This window comes from Diadema antillarum, unplaced genomic scaffold (assembly GCF_040938485.1).
Source record: "Diadema antillarum isolate AM-2024a unplaced genomic scaffold, OU_Dant_1.0 seq00001373_RagTag, whole genome shotgun sequence".
In the NCBI taxonomy this organism is placed as follows: Eukaryota; Metazoa; Echinodermata; class Echinoidea; order Diadematoida; family Diadematidae; genus Diadema; species Diadema antillarum.
This window is the reverse complement of record NW_027272134.1, coordinates 552051-571531: the sequence shown is the minus strand read 5'-3', so window position 1 is coordinate 571531 and position 19481 is coordinate 552051. Positions and strand designations below refer to the sequence as shown.

At 37.4% G+C, this 19481-nt stretch overlaps 1 protein-coding gene across 1 annotated transcript in view; it reads right to left on the bottom strand.

The window, feature by feature from the left end:
* LOC139708791 (inositol oxygenase-like) overlaps positions 1-19481 on the bottom strand; it is a 28607-nt gene that overhangs the window by 7274 nt on the left and 1852 nt on the right. The window lies entirely within an intron of this gene.

Sequence of the window (19481 nt, the reverse complement as noted above, 5' to 3'; positions counted from 1 at the left end):
GAATTGGGAACAATATATGCAACAATGTAAAGTCATGCACCTTATATCGTAACCTTTTATATCCTAATAAATGTCTTCACACATCGGCAGCTTATGATAATGCAAAGAATGACAGCTCTAAGCTATAGCTATATACCCACGCTCAAGAGAATAGACTTGACGTACCATGAAAAGATGATTATTTGCATTGTGTATGACATCTTTCATAAATATGAATTGTATTTGTATCTCTTATATCAGCTGGATTCTACATTTGGTTGAATTATCAAATCTATCTGAAAAATATTGGCTATTATTCATCACACCACGAAGACGTTTTATACAGACCTGGAATCTGTTTATAAATTCAAATTCAAATTCAAATTCAAAGGTTTTATTTTCACTTCTTTCAACAGAATGTACAAAAAATATAAATTCGACATACGTTTGAAGGAATGATACATAGATAGCAAAGGATAACATTTGTCAATAATCATTACAAATTTCTGAAAGGCATTTTTCATACAGACATATTTATACATTCTGCCAAAAAAAGTGGAGGTACCCACTCAAAAGACTATGCTTGTACAACGTGGGCACCTCACAGGAAGAAAAAAAAAGGTGAAAACTTAACTACAAGTGTGCAGGATGAAAAAAGAAGTGGAAGGGGGAAAGGGAAGAAGCATAAATACAAGTAAAGAGACGAGACAACTAAGAACAAAAAGCCTAGATCAATCGGTACATTCAAGATCAAACCAACAGAGACTATTAGCCATATTAGAAGTGTAGAGCGTTAAAAGCGACGAGAAAGTGATATATACAATTGTATGGTATTGCTGATAGCAGAACACATTATCTGTTCTGTGAAGGCACGTAAGTTTGCAATAGGAAAAACAGGGGATGCAATGCGGAATTCCGCGAAAGACGCGACCTAACAAGCCTATGAAAAATCAATAGCATCCTGGTGCTTACAAAACCTACTTACTGAAAAAGATAAACAAACAAAATTAATTTCTTTCTGTTACATTATAAGACTTAAGAAGGAATGATTTCAATCTTTTTTTGAATGAAAACAAAGAAGGAGCATTTTTGATGTCTGGACTAAGGGAGTTCCAGAATCTTGGGCCTGTATATATAAATGTCTGCTGAGCTAAAACCGTTCTAAGCAGGGGCAAATGAAATTCATTAGACTGCCTGTTGGGTAACTATGGTATGTCAGGTTACGAGGAAACATAGAATCGAATATAAGCGGAAGACAGTTATTATTATAACTATACATAAATTGTCCTAAATGAAATAAAAACAAATCCTTAATTTTCAGAATCTTATTTTCAGAAAACAAAGAAGCTGTATGAGAGCAAGGAGCGGCATTACAAATGATTCGAAGTGCCTTCTTTTGTAACAATAAAACCCTATCTATATGTTTGATGCGTGTTTCCCCATGCCAAGATTCCGTAATTTAAATAAGGTAGTATCAAAGACGAATACAGTATGAATAATGAATGTTGGGGAAGAAACAATTTGAACCCGTTAATGACGCCTATATTGCGTGAAATAATTTCACAAACATAATCTATATGAAATTTCCAAGAAAGTTTATCATCTACTGTGATTCCAAGAAATTTTGTATATGAAACACTTTCTAAAACAGTGTCATCAAAATAAATATCCATATTCAAATTATCTAAAGTGTTACTAAAAAACATATACTTGGTTTTATTGATATTCAGGGACAGCTTATTAGCTCGTATCCAATCTCGTAAATTTTGTAACTCCGCATTTACTGTGTGCACAAGAATATTTGGATCTTCATGTGAATAAAACTCATTTGAGTCATCGGCGAAAAGTATGAATGATAACACTTGGGAGGAAGCACATAAATCATTAATATAAACAATAAACAACAACGGCCCCAATATACTACCTTGTGGCACGCCACACATTAATTCTCTCATATCAGAGTTATAATTGTTTATTGAAACATATTGTTTACGATCAGTTAGATAACTCCTGAACCACTCCAAGGCCTTCCCACGTATACCATAGTGGGACAACTTATAAAGCAATATATTATGATTAATAGTGTCGAAGGCCTTGGAGAAGTCCAGGAAGATACCGATCAAATGAGAGTGATTATCTAAAGCATGTGCTACTTTATCAATAAAATTCAAAAATGCATGAGAGGTGCTATGCTCTTCTCGAAAACCAAACTGGGAGTTTGTCAGAACACAATGCGTCTTCAAAAAATTCATTGTTCTTTTATATATAATTTTCTCTAAGATTTTTTATATACAAGATAATAAAGAAATAGGTCTATAATTACTAATATCCAGGTTGTCACCATTCTTAAATATAGGAATAACTTTTGCTATTTTCATTTGTTCCGGAAACTGACCGTTTGACATTGACAAATTGAAAATATACACCAAAGGATCCACAATAGAATATATTGCTCCTTTTAAAATCATATTGCTTATATCATCATAACCTGCACTTTTTTATTTTTCAAACCAGAAACAATATCAATAACCTCATACCTAGTGGTAGGAGTAAAGAATATAGAATGTGTATTATACTGATTCAAAAAATCAGTAAAATGTTTATCAGTATTGGGAATTTCTTGAGCAATATCTTCTCCAATAGTTGTAAAATATTTATTGAAAATATCTACAATATCTTGAGAATTATCAATAATCTTGTCATCAAATCGAATTTTTGATATACGGGCAATTCCGTATGGGAAGGGCAAAAACAGCAAAATTAAAAGTTAAGTAAATGCTCAGAAATTTAAGTTTCCCGTACAGACGGATTGTTGTATTTACGGAAACAAAAAACCCTTTACCAATAACTTTCCTCGTTTTTGTTGTACACACTTTTGAAGTTGGAAGACTATTTATTGTATTTATCTAAAATCTTACAATATTAAATGAAAATTTAAAATGAAACAACTTAAATATCTCTCTGCTTTATCCATACTTCCACATTTTTATTCCTATGCTTCACCAATCACATTTAATGAAGCATTCAGTCACTCTCATATGATATTTTTTGGAGAAATGTTCAAAATCTACTGACAAATTGACGTAATTCCGTTACCATAAAATTGAAAAAAGTTTTCTCCTGAACAAACTAATCACTGATTTTTTCTCCCCTTGTAAATTTTTTCTCTACATGTGACTCCCTGAAAAGTCACAAAACATTTTGTGAAATATCTCCTTCAGTTCTTCTGTAATTGTGGTAACGGAATTACATGGTAACGGAATTACACGCACATCTAATATGGAAGATAATGACATATCCTACTTTCGTGCCAATATGTATGTGAACTGTCCATGAAATAGCTTCAGGGCATTATTATTGAGCTTAACAGTGTTAGTGATTGGCAGTAAAGGAGTGAAAGTTGAAATAGATGTATGGTATGATACACTGACATGACTCAGCATACAGTGTAGCTGGATACCTCTGACAGTAAGTCCTGACATCAGGGTACACGCTTGACAAGACTTCTTGTGCTGAAAGTCTCCTCCCTTCCTTCACCTTCTCTCATGTACAAGAACTACATGTGTACATGGAGACTGTGCTAACTGATAACTTTATAGGGTTTGCTACAGATACTCATTCTCAATACTGAATTCTGAGATATCAATTTGTATATTTTCTTGCTAAAAAGTCTCATGGTTTCATACAAAATCTAAGTATAGTGATGAGGGACTATTAAATGGGTGTGATGCAGCATAAATTGAACAAAGGTTACAAAGAAGAGGAAGGACATAAAATTTCTTTAAAAGGAAAAGAGAGCACTGCTACTGACAGAGGGAAATGATTTTTGTGAGGAAGGATCAAGAATTTAAGAGAAGGATCATACACAATGTGATAGAAGTCATTACTTGACACGGGATGCCCACTGAATGTGACACCTTTGATCTTTATGTATGCTAAAGGCTTTATTATCACCAAGTCGATAGTCTGACCTTTTATTGAACATGTCCTGTTTTCATCCTCAAGTCCTTTATCTTTAATGGTAAGTGTATGACTATTACCTTCTTTCATTTGTTTCTTAGATCTTTCCTCCACAGAGACATGTATTTTGATTTTCATGCCCATTTGATACAGAGCATCTGCTACCCTTTGAAATTTGTTCTTTAATCCTTTCTTTTTAAAAGGAATAAAGAAAAAAACACCATTTGTGATGAACATTTACCCAGTCAGTAATTGTGATACAGCTCTAAAATGTAACATTTAAGCCTATACTTTCCAATCCTAAGAAGATTTTAAATATTAAAGTCAATGGGCTTCTGCTTCTACCTTTACTCTTCATGTTACCATTTGCTGTACAATCCACTTTCCTTTCATACAAGTGCCATTACAGTGTATTTACAGTGTATTTTATAATTTGCTTTCAGGCAGTCAAAATACAACTTACTGCAAAAGAGAAGATGCACACTTCTTGTGAGTAAATATATAGCAACACTCAGGATGAGAAAATAGACAAAGTCAAAGAAGAAAGACAGAGACAGGAAACTTGTAGGAAAATTATAGGCTTAGTCATGATTGTGTTTCTGAAGACGTCATTTGGAAATTTTGTGTGGTCAGAAGTAAATACTAACATTATTCACAGGTTGATTAATCTATCTTTAACACAGTGAGCTGCAGATGGATAAAAGAGGCCCTCTTACCTTTCTATGAATTAACAGAATTTGGTGGACTCACTCTAATGGTTCAAAGAGTTGTAGTTTGTCAAAGTTATTTTGCTGTTTTCTATTTCCTTTTAGTTTAGTTCATTTTATTTTGGTGGGCTTAAGTAGGACTTACACTGTAAGGGAATTATCAAATTATGCACTACATTATATACCAGGGGGCAACTTCAGCTATTAGTAAAATGTCACAAGTTTTTAGTGATTAATATATGCCACAACATATAGATGATAATGATTAAGCACTGGTGCAGTACCATATAAGAAAATTTTCTTTTCTATTTATGATTGAATTGTAATTTGTTATACTTGTCATTGAACCACAACTGCATCTCTTCACTTTCCAAATTAAAAGTTTCAAGCATCTTTAGCGTTCATCCTTAATATTAAACATTGTGTTCAATGATGGGGCTGCACATTGTGCTCTTCCACTGTAAATTGGCACTTTATGATTTAGATTTAAATTCAGTGTCAATCCGGACAGTTTTTTATCATTTTCTTATGCATGTGCACATCATATTTATGTAGAATACTTGTAAGTAATTCACACATATTGTCAATTATTGGCATATTTAGGAAGAAGAAACAGAGAAATCTGTCTTGCATGATATCAACAAAAGAAATACAAGAAAATTTGAGTATTGTTGACTGGATTTATAGAATTGTACTTGTGTAGGGCTATTCGAGCGTAATTCCGTTACCATGTGTCTTAGATGTCATTTACCTGCAGAGTGTGAAATTCTTAACTTAAAAGTAGACAAATTTTGATGGATGTGGTACTTAGAAGTTACGAGATCTTGATTGACATAGTTACAACTTCAATTCACAGTCGTTAGCATGAACATTTTATGTTTTTTGACAATAAAAACTCATTTGGCACCTATACACTTGTAGCAGTTCAAGGTCAAAGGCTAGAGAGTACTTATTTAGCGGTTATATTATAGCTAAAGGCATAAGCAATCTTTATCAAGACATTTCAAAATACATGAGTACCAAGAATGTGTATTTTTTCCAGTGTATTTCAGAAGGAGTAATTCCGTTACCATTTGTGTAATTCCTTTACCACTGACTTTACAGGAAAAAAGCGTGCTGCTTGGAAAATGTGATGAAATATTTGAAAAACAATACAACCGAATTGAAGTCGACACAATCAAAGATGAAATCAGATAACAAACTACAGTGTATGTGTTATAGATTTCAGAGAAACAACTCCCAAAGTCAGAGTTTGAGTTGTGACTAAATTCTCTGGTAATTCCGTTACCATCGCACATAGACCTCCTTTGTAACCAACCAAGTGAGAACATTTAACAAATTTGTATTTGGGGTGACAGTGTGAGTACCTCTGCATCTTTTAAATGTATCAAGAGAAGGCAAAGTAATCAATCCTGTATACAGGGTGAAAGAATATGAGCCAAAATTCTCTAATTTGTAATTCCGTTACCGCGGAATTGCCCATACCTGAGATTTCGGTAGATGTATTCATAGCTTGTTTTAACACATTCCACGTACTTTTTATATCATATCTATATCTCTGCAATTGCTTAGGATAATATTTTTTCTTTTCTATACGTAATATTTTTGTGAGGGTATTTTTATATGAAGTGTATTTCAAACGTGCTTGCTCAGTTTGATTGATTTGATAAAGATTGAGCGTAAGTTGCAATCAATCGCAAACTACGTTTCATAAACAACTTTGCGATTGATCGCAAGTAATGCTAATTGTACTGAAAGTTACTGATTTTTCTTGAAATCAAGCGTAAGTGTCTTTATGTAACAGGACTTACGCCCAATATTGAACTTACGCTCAATTCATCGAGTTTAGTACGCGGGCGTAAGATCAATCGCAACCATTTATGAAACAGTCCCCTGGTATTACCAAGGAGGTACTAGGCAAGCTTGCCTAGTACCTCCTTGGTATTACTTGATACCGCCCATAAGTTGGTCTAATCCAGATTTACTGAGTCAGAGTATTCATCATGCTTTCAGCCTAAAGCGCCTAAATTTATGATCATTTAATATGCCTGCATGATGAGGCGTAAAACGACAAAAGACAGCGCAGCTGCAAAGGGATGAATGGCAATACACGTAGAGTCTGATCATAAATGCAAAAGGTTAGAATTCCTAGACCTTTACATCATAGGCCTTCGCACGTTTTCACGTTTTATAACACAAATTGCATTGTGTATCAAGTTTTGCCCGAGATAAACACACTGTGTATCAAAGGGAAGGGGCCCTGAACTCACGGTGAGTTTCCGATACTGGACTCAGTGAGTGAGGCAGAAGAGATCTCTTTCACTTCTCTGCTTGAATGCTCATGATGGGATATCTCACTGAAATAGGATCGTTTCCGTTAATTTTGTTTACGCAATCATGCAACTTGGTAAAACCAGGGAACCACAGTCAGTTGGGGTCGCCGGTGCGGTTAGTGCAAAACGAGACGTATGCATCTTTACTCCATTCGTTTCGTCTCGTATTGATATCGACAGTCCTATTATCTATATAGATCAATGATTGTGCAACTCTGCATCCATGAACTGACCACGAACGGAAGAGCATAACCTGGACTGACATTGCCTGTTCCAGGCCTACATGATAGTTAATAACAGGAGATCAGATGTCTAACTATAGGCATATTAATATTTAACACATACGCACACAGAGCAAAACACTAAAATATAGGCCTAAAATTAGTAGACGGTGATGTCATTTTGGCCCTAGCTTTCACGACTCTTAATAATAATCTGATCCCGCATAAACATTCTCATACGCCATGATTTGGCGAAAAAAAATCCCTACAGATAATTTGATCACCAACCAGATTAAAGTCCACGTACATCAACATGTCGTATATATATCCCCTCCCTCCCCCATCAGAAAACATCGTATACATTATTATCGTATACACTGTATCGTCAGACCATCAAGGAAGTACAAAGAGACTACTCGCTTAGTTGGCATATTATATACCTCAATGGTTAGACCATGGAGCTACTAACCCTGTTAGTAGCTCCATGGTTAGACGAAAAACAAAATTGAATTTTGCATGCAGGTTCATAGGGCGGCCTACTACATGTTTTTATATGCTTATATGCCGGGGCAGGGAGGTGCCTGCACTTCCCTGATAGGGGAAGCACTAAATGCTCAGGTAATTCTCTCTCTGCATGGTCAGTACATCGGTCATCCTTTCTGCGTTTCGCACTTGGCTGCGTCACAAAGCGACGGAGATACTGAGCTCTGGGCAAAGGAGGTGCACCCGTACCATACCATGGAGCTACTACTAGTACTAGTAATCCATGCCCGTATAGCATAACTGGGCATCCTTCTTGGTCTGTAGTAGCTCCATGGTCTGAGCAGGAGGTGAGGTCTGAGCAGGGAGGTGAGGTCTGAGCAAGGAGCGGAGGAGCGTGCGTGTCCGTGCGCTCCCCTTTCACCCCCGGCCATGCCTCGGCCTCGGCCCTACTAGCTCAGCTGTAGTGTATACATGTTTATTACCTATGATTTCATATGCTGTATAGGATATGCCGGGGCAGGGAGGTGCCTGCACTTCCCTGATAGGGGAAGCACTAAATGCTCAGGTAATTCTCTCTCTGCATGGTCAGTACATCGGTCATCCTTTCTGCGTTTCGCACTTGGCTGCGTCACAAAGCGACGGAGATACTGAGCTCTGCGCAAAGGAGGTGCACCCGTACCATACCATGGAGCTACTACTAGTACTAGTAATCCATGCCCGTATAGCATAACTGGGCATCCTTCTTGGTCTGTAGTAGCTCCATGGTCTGAGCAGGGAAGTGAGGTCTGAGCAGGGAGGTGAGGTCTGAGCAAGGAGCGGAGGAGCGTGCGTGTCCGTGCGCCCCCCTTTCACCCCCGGCCATGCCTCGGCCTCGGCCCTACTAGCTCAGCCGTAGTGTATACATGTTTATTACCTACCTACCCCTCCCGCACAAAGACAAACAAAATAAAACAAAGTAAAAACGGGTTTGATAATCATTGCGATAATTTGGTTCTCAACACACGACCAACATCTTAATTCACAGGCCACATGCATTTATAGGAGAGAGTTTCGTCTGATCTGTGGTATAATATTCGTGTACACCATTTTCTTCACACCCATCACAAAAAGGGGAGATATACGTTAACGCTGCGATTTTTATGAGGATATAATCGTGTGGTATATATATTCCATATGCATATATGAGTACATCAATTTTCTTCTCTAGGTTTATGACCGCAAGCCTAAAGATCAGTATTATAAATTTAGGTAAAAGCCCGGAAATACATATCGAGACTCCTGCTAAACAACCAGGATCCAAGGAGTAGGAGGTGTTATAGCGGAGGAAGGAAGTATATCTCTTGAGGGTCAGGCTCAGTCATACTGCCTCAGTAACTGTACATACGAATGATATTTTCTTGACTCGAGCAATATACATTAATAAAATAGCCTGACCCTGTATTAAACGATAAAGATACAACACTGAACTTACCATGGTGTTACTTTTGTGGGATTCCAAGGGATTAATGGCGAGAAACGGTTGTTGCTGTGCGCAGGATGCTATTTAATACTGATCACGTACCACTGGCGCGGTGACAGGAGCAGTGCTGATTATGTATCTCACTGTAGCGGTCCTTTCTCCGTTATGCATGCCATCTGCAGTGAAATGTTTACAGTCGATCTGCCAATTACGATGCCAATCGGCGGCGACGAGTGTGCGGCTGCGCAGACTTTAGACGGGCATTCCGATCCGGAACCGGTTTTTTCTGGTTCTGTGTGGGAGGTTTCATTGGGCGTCGGGTGTGTACGTACGTACCATATTGACAGAATATAAATCCTTGGGGGTGGGGGGGGGGGGGGGGAAGCATGCGGCGAGGGAAATAAAGTGAACTGAATTGAAGGAATCATCACAAAGGGATCTCTCCGCCTCAGTACTAAATTATAGGCCTACAATATTTTGACATTATCAGTGGCGGATTCAGAGGGGGCGCAACCGGCGCACGCCCACCCCCTTTATTTTTCGTGAAAAACAAAAAGAAACAAAAAGGAAAAAATGAAATTTACCCGGAAGTGCCACCAGAAATATTAGTCACGCCCCCCCCCCCCCCTTTACAGAATTCCTGGATCTGCCCCTGATTATGGTCGTGGAATGTTGCTGCATTTATACTGCACTGTGTTTCACGAATGAGTCTATATCATTACTGTACTTCCATAGCAGGGAGGTGGAAGAGAGAACCCTCCACCTCCCTGCATGTCCATATAGTGAATTCTTGTGGCAAACCCATATCGCCAGATAACGAAGACTGCATTGTAAGCCTGTTCATATTATTCTATATAAGGCTACAAGATATCACTGTACACAGTCATCAAAGCATGAACGATTGTCTACTTTTTAAATGCACGTGTTCATTACGGCGTTCAGAAGGGTGTGAAGGGGGCGCAACCGAGTGTCACGAATGGCGCGATTTGATTGGATATTCGGTGTCCACTCATGAGTTATCATGTTATTCACATAGAGCTCAGCGGTCATAATCGCTTCGCGCAGGGTGCTCTCAGTATTTTCGCGGCGATGAAATTTTCGTGCATTCTGCGTAGCCAAATGCTATAAAGCGCAGAAAATAGAACACGCAAACATTTTTGCTTGCCTCATGTTCCAGTATTTGATGTCTTGATTCCGCTCGAAGCAAACCTACATTCATGCAGAATCAGTTTAATCATTATTTTAATCGGATCAGTATAGCGTACTATGATAGGCCTACACTACAGGTAGGGCCTGTACTATAGGCTATAAATGGAAGGACAAGGAAAACATATGGCAGACATGATTGTTGATCACAGACAAAAAAAGCATCAAGAGAACGCGGAATACCTGCCATTTTTTCTCACAGGAAAATTGCAAAAAATTGTCCCATATGTTCATTACCTGTCTCAAGTGTATTTGAACAGTTAAGTATATGGCATTCAGTTTGTTCCTGTGGTGTAAATGTTACTGTTATAGCCGCTATCTCTCATCAAAGAACAAAACTAGATGGAACCCGGCATTCAGAACCATAGTCCCCAAAAAGAAGTTTGTAACAATGGATAGCAAAACGGGTGCATATGAAAACAAAGAAAAACAAAAATATACCATTTTAAATGAAAATTAACTATCCCAATTAAATATATCAGCTGCAGAGAATCGAACTTTGTGTGATGTAGAGTAGTTGACTTGGAAAAACAAGTACTCTCACACAAGATTTCATCATGATTATTTTCATACACTATTTGATAGGCCTATGTATACCCAAGACCAGAGTTAAAGCAGGGAGTGGTCCTTAATTAGTGCAAATCTGGCGCTTACGTTACACAATCACGGACACGCTTCTCTGTTCTTTCCGGGGTTTGCGCACTCATGTCGTCTGTCACGAAGGTACGTCGACCGCGTGGTTGAGTCTTATTTAACATTAATCCAGATGTTACGTAACAATGCCAGAAACCGGATAATATGCAGGTACATGTACTAGCAATTTAATTCCTTTAGGATCCGGTCGTCTTATCATTCCCCCCCCCCCTCTTCTCGTACGTAGCCTATATTCAAGACTGCTGCGAAGCTAACAACAGGAAAGTGTGTGTGTGTGTGTGTGTGTGTGTGTGTAAATTTTATAGATTCGGATTTGTATCTGATAAATTATGTTCCTTTTGTAAAAAGGAGGATGAGACGTATCCACATGATATTTCTGTTTTGTGAACAAGTTCAAAGAACTTGTCAAGAAAAAATAGATTAGATTTGAGGGGAATAGATATTGGTGATTGGAATCAATTTTTTATGGGGATTCAAGGAAGCTCTCATAGAATCAAAATGTGTTATTCCATCGTTTTCGTCATAAAATATATATAATATACATAAAATATGCATAAAATATGTATAAAATGTATCTACAAATATATATATATATATATATATATATATATATATATATATATTTCCAGATCAAAAAGAGTGCTTCCTTCAATGAATTAAATTTTAATGATGATTACAGATTACGAAGATCAGGAAAAGGAATTAGCAACTAAAACTTGTAAAATGGGGTTACATTTATTGAAACGGGAAGAGTTAATTATCTAGGGAATGTAAGTGTAGTATTGTATTTTTGTTGAATTTATTTCTTATTATTCTGTTCGGTGGTCTGTAGGATGTGAGTGTTTGGGTTTTCGTTGTTGGTTGTAAGTTGTTGTTTTTTTCACCTTCCTACACACCCATAACTATTGCTTCCCTGGCAGTATCAGCACTGTAACTTTGTGATTAAAGTATGTGAGTGAGTGAGAATGTGATCGCGTTCACCGGACATAGGGTTGGGTGGGGGGAGGGAAGGGTACCTTGTTCCCTTCTGTTCGATGTGTTTGCCTGTTCTTTATGATTTGTTTTTTATGTACAAAATTCTTTCTTTTTCGTTCGTAATTTTGACAATGTGGAATGAAGTTGTCATAATGAAATTTGTATTATTTTGCAATTAACTAATTTGTGTAATGTTATTGTTCATTATTATGAAAAAGAAAGAAAAATAAGATTGACAAAAACCGCAAAAAAAAAAAGTGTGTGAGGGTGTGTGTGTGTGTGTTTGTTTGTATAAACCTTGACTGTAACTTTGTATACCGGTATATATGTTTTCTCTTCACTTGCGCCACAATAAGTATAACAAACATAGGCCTACATAACGTGCATGTTTTCCACAAAATCATTCCAAACACACACAGCTTCTTCCACAACATAAATGTACCTAATACTACTGCATGCCTCTTATAACTAGAATGCCCATACAACACCCAACTTACAAGCAGAGAAAACAGTGAATGATCAACACGAACACAAAAGTTAATTTTATTCCTCGATCACGTTTATTACGCCTGTGATTATTTCGACCATCGGCGTCCACCAAAAATTCGAGTTCATATCGCAGCAATGCGAGTCAGCAATGCTACAGAAGAAAAGATTGCCTCCGTTCTAATGGTAACATTTAGATAGCCACACACACATGATACATACAAACTCAATCTCTCTCTCTCGCTCAAACTCATTAACATCTAAAAATCTCGCTTCTAAACATCAACTTTTTGTATTCACAATAATATAATACACAAAAAATCAAGCAAACATTGCATAACACACGCACATGCGTATATACGCCCATATTACATTTCAAGCTGCATAAATAATTAAATACTCTTTCATCTTAAAGTGTTTACATTCTACAGTATTTATAGTCAAATTATTTGTAAAACACAAGCACCCCGAAAACTCTCCATTTCCGCAAGTACCGACTTAATTTACATCATCCAAGAATATACAGATTCGACACATAATGTTTTCAAAATAAAACAAGACGAAAACAGGACGAAACTGTACATCATGAACAGGGCAAAATATACACAATAACTTTATATAAAAGAAACCATCATTCCATAGCCTACACAGCAATCATGGACACAACATAAAGTCATTACATACTTATATCCCTGTATACAACGCAATAATAACAAACTCTTAAAGGACAAGTTCACCTTCATAGACATGTGGGTTGAGTGAATGCAGCAATATTAGTAGAACATATCAGTAAGAGTTTTAGCAAAATCGGACAATCCGTTCAACAGTTATGAATTTTTGAAGTTTCTGCTCAGTCACGGCTGGATGAAAAGACTACTATAGCATGTGATGTCACATGAGTACAACGATATAAAGAAAGAATAAAGAAAATTCAACATATTTCCATTTTTCTCGCATAACAAAAGAACACTCAACTTCTCTCTTTCAGAAGGCAGGGGGAATAATATTACCCTTAACATACGTCAGTACCAAGTCAAAGAAATGTGCACTTTATTCAAAAAGTAAAGTTTTGTGAAATTCTCCTTTTATTTTCCTTATATAGTTGTACGCATGTGACATCATACACTGTAGTAGTCTTCTCTTCCAGCAGTGACTGCGCAGATACTTGAAATATTCATAACTTTTGAACGGATTGTCCAATTTTCCTCAAACTTTCACTGATGTGTTCTACTAATATTGCTGCATTCTCTCAATCCTTATGTATATGAAGGTGGACTTGTCCTTTAAGTGTCAAAATCCCATCATGGATAAGAAATTACGCTTAAGCAGCAAGAAAGGTGGAAAGTGACAAAAATACCACCTATTACTTGAAGTATAACATGTCAGGGAATAACATGGGTTGATTTATTGGAAATGTCGATCATAACACAAGAGAAATCTGTAGAGCACAAGACGGTATAGTTAGCTGGAAAAAAGAGATGCCTCCACGATTGCTAGCACTCAAAAAGTCAAGAATATGAATGCAGCATACAATGGCAAGCTTGAAGTGACGAAAAACGAAACAAAACAAAACGCACACCAAAATAAACCACGAAACTAGTTAAAGATAACGTCTATTATGAACCCTGGTGCTTTACCACACTTCCGGCAGTGTATCGTACATACGCACGCAGGTACATTAACATAAGTAATCCCGATTCAATTCAATTCAACTTTATTTTCACTTCCATCAAATAAACAAAGAAATATTTGTAATACTTAGGTAATCCCGATGTCGTACACAGCATGTATACAGTAGTTTGAAGTCCTGATGAATATATTCGCAGAAGCAAACACGATAAGTTCAGACACATACAAATGGTTTTTCTTCAGACACATCCTTCAACTTGATGCAACATTTTTCAGTTCCTATCTTCAAAAATAAAAATCCTATGCCTTTCAGGCAATTTGTTTGCGTAAACTGGTTTGTTGAATGATAGTGCCCTGCCCACAACACACTATTAAAATAAGAAAGCGCATGTTAAAACTGCTGTCAAACACGCAGATACTGCAGACGAAAAGTAGACATGCAATTTTAGTACATACAGTGTACATCAGAATGGAATATCTTCGCTTGTAACCGGTAATAGTACATACAAAGTTTCGCACATTGATTAGACATTGATTGATTGACCTACAATCCTTTACATTGGGATTTTTTGTCCTTTCATTGTAAGAATCTTCACGCTGTCTACACGTCTGCTGGCTTGAATAATCTTTCTTTGCCTTGGATAGTCACAGAACACTGAATCTATTGTCTGTATTGGGTCGCAAGCCCATCTAGATTCTAGACTCTATACATCTCTTATCCCCCCCCCCCCCCCCCCCCCCCCCCGCCACTGACCCCTAACCCGGGACGTAAGAGACAAGAACAAGAACAAGAACGATAACAAGAGGAACAACGATTATTTGTGGGAGACTACTAAATATTCGAGGGTCGCGCTGACACATTGCTTCATCCAGTGAGTGTCACATTCCTACGATGGAAAGGCTGACATTAAAAAAAAAAAAAAAAGTTCTGGTGGACACTATGCAAAATGGAATTTCCTTATGATTACCAGTAAGATAATCTATGCTTATCATCAGATTACTTGACATGGATTTAGATATGTGGGACAGTTATTGTAGTAGGCCCTACCCTATTATGGGATAAAAATTGATATTTCAGTATTCATTACAGCAGAGTTCTGCACTGACTTCCAACCTCAATCACACCTTCTTATATCATGTTCAGCAATTATCTTTAAAAATAGGTACAACTTCTCATATTGTAATTTAACGATGTGTCCTGGAGTATTACCTCATCTCCGTCCATCGCAATAAAAATTCGACTATGTTACCATGACACCTAAAAGCTTGATAAACAACACTGCAGTCAAAGTGTTGTTTGACCCTTCAAACAATACTGAAAGAAATGAGGCAAATTAAACTTATTAAATTAAACAAATTAAAAGTGAGCTGCTGTTGGGCTTCTACTGTCAATATGTTGTGTGTTATGAGAGTATGATGCACAATTATAAGATGCTGAATCAGCAAGGTTATGATATAAGTGCTGGATATCCTCCATGTGTGTGTGTGTGTGTTTTTTTTTTTTTTGTTTGTTTGTTGTTGATACATGCGTGGTGGTACACATGCTTCTCTGTTTACACAGCACTTCAAAGGCCTTCTACAGATATACTGTTGACTCAAGCTCTCATCCTCCACCCACACACACACACACACACAAACACACACTTGTGCCATGTCATTACATTTTGGCAGTTTGTCAATGCAGGTTCCATACACTGATGAAGCGAATGCAGTCTCTTGCGAATGCACTAACTAAAAGGCAGTCGAATTCAAATTTGCGATCAATGAACTGAATAACATCTTTACCGCTATCGAGTAATGGAATAATAGACAATCGCATACTTCAAATTTTGTGTGGATCACACTTATACTTGCTATAAAAGTGAGGCCCAAACAATTAAAATGGCTGGTTATAACCACTGAGTGATACCTGTACTACACAAAATTGTGAGTTTGATGTGGGTTTTGATGGCATGTATTATCTTGTGCTGGGAATAAAAAGGTTTATAGAGATATATTTTTTTTTTTCTTCAAAACCATATTTCCTTGTCTTGGACAAGGGAAAACTTACCAAATATGTTGAAAACATATAATTTAAGAGTCCTACGCTTGATTCCATCAAAAGTGCACATCTTGCAGCTCATAGGGATCCCACTTCAAAACAGACCAGTGCAAATCACTTAACCTTTATACAATGATCGCAGCTACCCTAGTGATATAACGGAATGCCCCCTAGCTGATTTGTAGTTAGGCTTCTTAAGCTGCCGTCAGGGTCACAGCACAAAAAGTGTGCAATTGTTGTCACTGATCAAAGAGGCAGAGTCCAAAAGCACACTGCCAGAGTTTGCCCAGGGGATTGTAAAAGGCATTAATAAGGAATTATAGTATGGAAATCAAAGTTAATGTTATAAAAGTACTTTTTTTCACACGTACAGAAACATGAAGCAAAGTCTAAATCAGGCAGAAACCAGTAGGAATCACCAGAGTGAAATAAAAACATGAGGGACTTGACCCTTGAAGCCATTTTGCCTTGGTACCTGCCGTGGCAGGATGTTAGTGCGAACACTATAAACAAAGAACAGAAATGACTACTAGCAAATTGAAGGTTGATAGACGATGCAATGTGCAGTTATTTTAAGACCATATGTCCCTAATGGACTGCTAAGATAATCTTTGCTGTGCTTTAGTTCTCAAGTTGACACAGCGTACGAACACAGAGAATGATGGGTGAATGACTTTTCAATTCCTTTCCCTACATCAAACTTCCCTGGTGACAAAAGCAATAAAGGAGAAGACACTTTCGTCACGTTTCTTCAAGCACAGTTCAAGCTTGGTGTGACACAGTTGAGCCATGTCAAACACAGTTTATTCATGAGCTAAAAGACCTCTTCGCCGACACTTACTAGCCCACTACTTTCAATTGAACTTTTCTCCTTTACGCCCGCACTTTTAATACTTTTCAACAATTAGTCCTTGAGGCCTATCCAAAGCCTGCTATAAAACACTCTTGTCTTTTACCTCTTCTACCTGTCCTACAGGTCAATAAATAACACACCAACAAACATAAATACTTCCACCATTGTGCTATATGCTTTGGACAACCCATGCTTGTATTTCATACAAACCCAGACAGTTTCACACTGCTGGCTGAAAACAATGCGAAAACCAAACATACAGTCATTTTACATAAATTACAGGCAATTGCATATTGCAGGAATACTGTATGTAGTATAGTCACAGCTAAAAATATCCATCTTGTTAATCTCATCTCCTGAGCTCCTCTCAATCAGACCAAGCAGTTCTCTGCACACACGGCTCTTTCTTAGCTAGAATTATCTTAAACACATCACAAGAAAATAAAACAGATACATACTTTCCAATGTGTAGGGCCATGTAATACTGATAGTACTCAACTACTATACCTTGTTATGGACGTGTGCATTGTAAGACACAAAAACTCTAAAAATGCAGCCATCCAGCAAATACACTGGAGATCAAACATTTGCAGGTGAGCAACTTTCAGCAAAGATCATAAATCTGTAAAAAGTCTTGTTACCAATCGGGCAGTAAAAGAAATCTATCATAATCAAAACCAATAAGAACATAAGAATCAGTGTCTATAAGTCTCAGGGCATTATGGAACAAACACATAATCACTTGGTACGGCTCTCTGGGATAAATAAAATGAACAATATATAGAATACAAAATCTCACTTGTTCCAATAGATATATGCCAAAAAATGCGACACTGATTTCAAATTCACAACTTTTTGATGATTACAGTTCAGTTTCATAAATAAGCACAGAATTTCACCTTCCCTTCCGCTTTTCAAGTGAAGTATAAAACAGTTTTCACATTATAAAGAGAGAAAAAATTGAAACAGAAATATCAACACCATGTGTGTGTGGTTTCAGGACAGTATGATACTTCTATCAACAAAAAATAAAATAAATAAATTAACAAAATGATATGCCCTTGTATACTTGTAGATCATTGTTCTGGCAAGTATTCAAATCCTGCTATCTACAGCATCTCATCACCCTTTACAAACTGCGCCATAACTTGTTAACCTACGTGTACAAACTCTCATTTTTATCTCTGACATGGGCAATCGAGAACTTTGCGTGCCTACTGAACGCGGACTTTGAGATCTCTCTATGAACGTAATTTGCGTCTTATCACACAGCAGCTTTCCACGTAACAAGCACATCCTGACATTGAAGCTGGCATCATAACTTTGTGCAAACATTATTTATCACACTGGATACACAACAGAACATAATTATGTCTCTTTGGCAAAACTAGAGCAAAAGCGAAAGGGCAGTTTAAACTTCACTGATAGGTTAAAACAGTGCTAGGAAGTAGACAGAGAGCAACAGCAAAACAAAACAAAACACCGAAAATATCAGAGGAAAAGAGAAGAGTCCAATAACTTACTAGCATTATACCTTTATAAGTATAATCATACAGGAAGAAAATGTGTAATCAGTCAGTTGGGAACCTCAGCATGAATATGTTCCTTCACTGTCAAGTAATATTACAATGTTAAGTTAGACATCCTTGCACATATGCTTGGTGAAATAAATCTCACTCACACATACAGTATTTTACGCTATCAACTTGTCCACGCTAATAACACACAAACGAGAGGCGCCAGACGTACATCGTGCATCGTGGTGCATCAAAATTCATTCAGCGAAACACCCAGAAAAGTGGTGGAAGGAGTAAACACACATAGGTTTGATATTGCACAAGTGAAAGATTTAGTAGGCCCCATGATAGTTGCCCCACTGCACATGCTGGATGGGGTGTACAGCAAGAGTGACTTGACAGGAACAAGAATGAATGTTTGTGTGTGCTCTGTATTGCATGCCATTTCAGTGGGTGTGCATTTTTTTTTTTTTTTTTGCTCTTGATTCTGTGATGATCCTGCTTTTGAAAATCCTTTGGGTAGAAGTAAGCACAATTTGTTGGATTAATGACCTTCTGCTTCTAAGATGAAGACTGCCATTGTCACGAGACCTGTATAGGGGAGCTACACGCCCTCATCAAAATCAGCAACTCTTGCTGAGGTGGACTGGACGTAAAATTTGAGAGGAAACCCAAGCCTCTTTCCCTACTGCCTCATCCAACTCATCCAACTCAGAAGACACAGATGATGGAGGTATTGGTCTGACATTTCCTTCAAAGACGCCTCAGAATGCTGCCTATTACACCCTTTCCTTCATCTCCTCTATGTAATGTCTGCTTGGATAAAAACACAAGCCTGCTTTGGGAAGCTATCATCTTGGGAGACACAGGTCTACCATTCATCATCTATCTTATCATGACATGGACGACTCAGCAATTCCAGATCATTTTCTCTTCACAGATGATGACCAAAGATTTCAGTGACTCAATTCATGACAC